At 34.3% G+C, this 6,397-nt stretch overlaps 1 protein-coding gene across 5 annotated transcripts in view; it reads right to left on the bottom strand.

Annotated features, from left to right (window-relative positions):
* UTRN (utrophin) overlaps positions 1-6,397 on the bottom strand; it is a 558,671-nt gene that overhangs the window by 147,722 nt on the left and 404,552 nt on the right. The window lies entirely within an intron of this gene.

Below are 6,397 nucleotides of genomic sequence, written 5' to 3'. Positions count from 1 at the left end.
TGGGAGGGATTGGGGGCAGGAGGATAAGGGGACGACAGAGGATGAGATGGCTGGATGGCATCACCGACTCGATGGACGTGAGTCTGAGTGAACTCCGGGAGTTGGTGATGGACAGGGAGGCCTGGTGTGCTGCGATTCATGGAGTCACAAAGAGTCAGACATGATTGAGCGACTGAACTGAACTGAACTAAACTGAACATTGTAACACGGCAAAACCTTGAAATTACAGGTTTTCAGGCAAAGAGTAGCAGGGAGAATAACATATTTAATAGGGAGAATAAACACACACACACACACACACTCTAAATTTAAAGGTGGCATGTTTCCGTTTTAAACACAATGTTCAAATTTGTTATTTTAATGAGTAAACTTGCAAATATATCTTGGCAATTCAGTTTAAAGCGCAAATGTCCTGATTTTTATATAACGAGGTTTGAATATAGGAATTAAATTGAATTAAGCAAAGGACAGAGTAGCCCTGAAGGAATGGAAAAACTCATAATATCTTGCACCTGAATCATACACTTTCAATTATTCTGGGTGATTTCCTTCTCTAAAATCAAGCATGCATTACATTGCAGAAAGAGCATTAGAGCTCTGATAACTGTCCCTATATAACTTAGTATATACACTTTTATGAAAATGAAGTGCAAAGCAAAAACTGAATCTGCAATTTTATCCAATCTTCAAGTATCTGACTGAAGTAATTTCATAACATTACAAATGAATGCTATATATATTATATGTGCTTTCTAAGTAATTGCTGATTGAACAATAATCTCACACTTTTGAAAGTGAAGCTACATATAAGGGATTTTATTTCCCAAAAAACTTTTAAAATTATACTAAGTAGAAAAATTAAACTTTTTCAATGTATTCTAAAAGTCATTAGAAATATTATACATTTTATAGTAGTAATTTATTCAACATTTAAGGGTATTAAACTTGGACCTACATGAGGAAAAAAGATAATATGATTGTATTATTTACCAAACAGAAACCTAAAAAGTTTAGAGCATGATTTCTGCTTAATGTAACAGGTTGACCCTAGATTGTAATGGGAAGCTAGTTCTGCTGGACAGTAAATAACAGATATTAATATGGTTTTATTTAATTAGCTAAAACAACTCATATAGCCTATGACAGTTTTAAACAAAATAAATATAATCAAAACTATCAAGACAGATTCTCAGCAGTTATGGGAGATGAGACCAGCCACCATTTACTGTGGACCAGGTGCCAAGCCAAACACTTTACCATCAAGGCACTTTGACTTATGATTATGATTTAACAAGTTGGCCTATGATGGGCTGTTAAAACATTGAACAAAGTATTTATTAGAATTATTGCTGAAAATCTATCAGTGTTCTAAGTCACTGGTTAAAACATCCAAGAAAGTATAGATATTTAATTAAGGGTTCAAAATGTATTGATGTTTCAGAATATCAGTTCCTGGGACATTTACATAACAGAAGGAAAAGATGCCAATCCATGAGTCACGCATTTCCCTGTATAAGACAGATTGTTGAGCCAAGCCTTTGCTATGGGGGCTTTCTGCTTGCTCATTGCCTAGGACTGCTACATTTTTCCAGAAGCATCAACCCTACTAGCTTCTTTGCTTTTCTGCGTTGTTTCTGATCCACAGAATGTCTGTTGTATTTTGGAGTCCAATTTTGCCATGTTTGATTTTTCTGTTTTTAACATTTTATCTGTAATTGTTAGGCATTTGAGCGGATGAGGTGCTTTGAAATATGACCTTACAGTATCATTCTAACTGAAGTCTCAGAGCCATCACCTAAATATTTAAATGTATATTTCTTCTGGATACAGTCATAAGCATAGAGCATTTAGGTATAAGAATAACTGAAATATGTTACTGAAGTAGTGGCTGTGTCTTACTGCCCTCTGTATATTTAGTATCAATTCAAAATATAAGTCATTCTGTGAATAGTGGAGGTAGATAGATGGATGGATGGATGGATGGATGGAAGAAGGATGGATGATGAAGTGACTGGCACTGCTATTATCAAAGAACAGTTATGAAAAAGTGTCATTAAATCACTGATATACATGTAAAGTACTAGAGTATAAAAATATATGTGGGACTCAGAAAACTTTGAGAATATATGAGTTTCCATAAATCAACCTCTTTGTATCAGAGGTGACTGAACACATACATCTGAGATAAGCAAGTCTCTTACCATCTGCAACATTGAAAGTAGACTGGACCCAGGGTAAGGAGATGTAAATATAAAATAATGCATATTTTATATTTTATACATTTGTGCTCTTTTATTTACAAACACTCAAATATTGCCTTTCAAGGTAATTAGATTCATGGTTAAATATATATAATTTGCCTATTACTCTTAAATAAGTTGATTAAATGCAGTGTATGCACATTAGTTTTATGGGTTTGGCTTTTCCATGATAAGTTGTTTCTTTTATTATGAACAAGAAATAAATCACCTTCCAGTTTCTAAGTTCATATCTTATCCCATATAAATTCTCAAAAATATTGTTGTTTCAATGGCTTCATCCATTATTTTGAGGAGTCCAAGTTTGCTTAAGGCACCAATAGGCTAAAACAATAAGTATAGGTTATGATATTAAAACTTAGAGCACTCAAACATAATAATCTAAGGAAAAATACGAAATGCAGACAAAGAGCAACTAATATTAAAAATATACTATAAAATATAAGCTTAAGTCCTAGTTTAAAGAATAACTCCAACATCTGTTGCTTTACTTACTATGTGTACCCTGCTAAGTGGTCATATATAGTGATGATTAGACAATATGCCCCAAAGCTGGGATTACAAGGCTGGTGTGTGTATGTTGGGGGCAGGTGGGGGTGGTAACTGAAACCAGGTCTACCTAAGACCATGTGCTGGGTTCAATAACTCTGTATATAGTCAGGTCCAACATAAGTTGTCTCAGAATAGAGAATAATACACCACTATCTAAGTGAGATGAGCCAAAGAAAGTTTTCAGTGAACTTGAATACATATACTGCTGAGGATATGGGTCAAATCATCAGATGCCTACCCATAATTATTTTCTCCAAATTCTTCAAATAAATCTTTGACATCAGATTTTGACCTTATTGGAAGCAACTTTTGAGTCATCTAAAGCACATTGAGTTTTCTGCACGTAGTGACTCTACATCCACCTAAGGTACTGAGACACAGGTTTGTTTTTCACTTTGTATATAATAATGCCACTGGAAATTTTAATGTAAAACTTAAGTGCTAATTAAGTGTAACATCAGCACAGGTGGTTATTTGGGGCATCTGGCAGATGTGTATTTTTGTCTTGTCCATAACGTAACATATGGTGTCACTTTCTAAACTGATTTTTAAAAGACTTCTGTGCAATGACATTCAAGACTTGCATTTATGTGATCATATCTCCTGGAATAATTAACAAATCAGAGTAAATTTCTTTGTCTTTTACTTAAAAAAAATCCATCTAGTAATCTCTAGACATTCTAATTGAGCACACAGAGATTATATCAAATTTATTCAACTTCTTTAAATAGTACAGTGTGATTTAAAATAAAATGATTCAGATAGCCACCTATAAAATGAGTATGAGTTTGAAATAAAATACAAGGTCTCCCCTCTTTCTAAAGGAACATTTCAGAAAATAAAATATCTTGCCTAATATTAATATCAAACCACACAAGGGTTGAATTTCATTGTCCTAACTAGGTAAGTCAAAAGGCAAGAGTTCTTTGAAGTTAAAAAGATTTTTTTTAAACTTTATTATGACAATTAAAGACCTAAAATAGCAAGTCAGTAAAAAAAAAATTACAGAGTTTGTAATAATAGGAAAAACTAAAAGACTAAATGCTAAATTTAATGCTAAGCATATCTGTAAAAATTAATTTAAAAATTATTTTGTGTTATGTTTAAAGCTATACCATAATGTTATAATTGAAGAGAACTCTACAACCCATTAAAGAAAGAAAATTGGTAATAAATGTACACATGAACTGAAAACATGCATAGATTATAACCAAAGGACCAAAGTAAGGGTTAGAGAAATGGATGATTAGGCAGACAACCAGAGATCTGGGACAGCAATGTGCAGTTCACAGCTGAGCTACAAACCTTGCTGGCAATGATTTCTCACCGCACAGAGAAGACACAGGAACTCCAAGGTGGAGAAGGACAAACGTAAGTTCTACCTGCCTGCCAGGCCCATGTCTGTTTTTTGTACCAGTGCGGCACCCCACTCCAGAACTCTTGCCTGGAAAATCCCATGGACGGAGGAGCCTGGTAGGCTGCAGTCCACGGGGTCACTGAGGGTCAGACACGACTGAGTGACTTCCCTTTCACTTTTCACTTTCATGCATTGGAGAAGGAAATGGCAACCCACTCCAGTGTTCTTGCCTGGACAATCCCAGGGACGGGGGAGCCTGGTGGGCTGCCATCTGTGGGGTTGCACAGAGTTAGACACGACTGAAGCGACTTAGCAGCAGCAGCAGCAGCAGTCCTTCTACTACTGTGCTACCAACTGCCAGGCGCACACTAAGTAAATGTTGAGTATTTGCTAGAAGTGAAGGAAGGAGGAAGGAAAACTCAGATATGAAATCATATGCTTCTTATAAATAAGGGGACTGGACTGAATTATTTCTTGGGTTCCTTTCAGTCCTAACAATTGATAATTCTAAGTTGTATACACACACACACGATTTCCTTGATAAAAAGCATATGAAGGCCGGGGGAAAAGATATCTCCAAATACCCAGGAAAGAAAAATCTTGCCTGAAACATAGAGCTACCACAGGTACATCCAAATGGATTTTGATTTTAAGAAAAGACTGAGGACAGAATACTGGCAAGGCGGAGGTTTTACTACACTTGGACTATTCTACGTCTATAGCCGACAAGGTTCAGTAAGAAAAGGAAACATATTACATGTAGGTGTCACATCTTTAAATATTGCCTTGTTTGTACTAACACACAGGGATTCACCCTGCTTGTAATAATTTATGGCAATTAGAAACATTACTCTTGGCAGTTAGGAAAGGTTACTTTTTACCGAATGTGACAGTATTGGTAGAAGGGCTTTTAAAGAGCTAACCAAATTTAAATAAGGCCATTCATTGGGGTGGACCCTAATCCAGTATAACAGGGGTCCTTATAAAAAGAGGGCATTTTGACCAGTTTTAAGACACAGATACCCACAAAGTGGACATCATGTAAAGACACAGGGAGAAGACAGCCATCTACAACCCAAGGAGAGGGGCCTCAGAAGAAACCCACCCTGCTTGCATCTTGACTTCAGATTTCTAGACTCTAGAAATATGACAAAATAAATGTCTGATGTTTAAAACACCTATTTAGGAACTTTGTTATGGTGGACCTAGCAAACTGATACATTTCCACAAACTTCACTCTAAAATCTATTGCCTAAGTTATTTTTCCTAGCATCTTCACCTCAGTTCCCAAAGTAAAATATGAAGCTTTCATCAAAACATTAATAATATATAATATTAAGAGAATTTATAGTTTTGGATCACTGATAAATTTAGAAGGTAGACTATGATAAAATATGTTCTACAATCTAGAATCAACATGAACCTGTAAAAGGAAAAATCATTTCCTACCTCAAGATTTCAGTTTTAATCAAAATGGTAGTACAGTCACAAACACATTTTATTCCTTAACAAAACAATTCTATTAGAAGAGCTTTGTAATATTCCATTTCATCACTAATACCTGAATCCTCAAAATGGGTACATGAATAATCAATAGAAGACAAAGCTGAAAAAAGTAAGGAAACATTGATTTTTTAAATCAGTAATTTTAAATCTTCTATCATTATTATTACATACTGTATCTTCCTTTTTATCTCAATCTTAGAGCTATTTCTATACTATATTCTCTTAAAGTACAAAGAGAAAATTTACCCAAATGGTAACTTGAATAACCTGATCACAAGCATTTGAAATAAAATAAATCCCAGGATCTTATCATTTTGCATTGAAGCAGCTTATAACATAGAAGACATCTTCCTTTAGAAGAAGCATATGTTAGTGTTTGTCATTTTTTAAAATGGGAACAGAGTTCTAACATCACAGCAAAATGTAAAGATTTAGAATAAGAACTTGTGTTGCATGTGAAGAGTAAAACAATATAACAAAACAAGGTGATATGTGATATATGAGAAAATGGGTATGAAGAGATATAAAATAAATGAATAGAAAGTTAATGAGGCAAACAATTTAAATAATTCAAGGACATAACAGTCAATGTGTCACTTGATAATATTCAGTATATCTGCTTTTCGAAGTAAAAGTACAAATTTGCATAGAGATAGATATTTAAACAGAATAAAAATGCAAGAGTTTTTTTTTTTTTTTAATGCAAGAGTTTAAGATAAAAAAA

Source organism: Bison bison, unplaced genomic scaffold (genome assembly GCF_000754665.1).
Source record: "Bison bison bison isolate TAMUID 2011002044 unplaced genomic scaffold, Bison_UMD1.0 scf7180017864303, whole genome shotgun sequence".
In the NCBI taxonomy this organism is placed as follows: domain Eukaryota; kingdom Metazoa; phylum Chordata; class Mammalia; order Artiodactyla; family Bovidae; genus Bison; species Bison bison.
The sequence above is the reverse complement of the archived record's forward strand: the minus strand, read 5'-3'. Positions and strand labels throughout refer to the sequence as shown.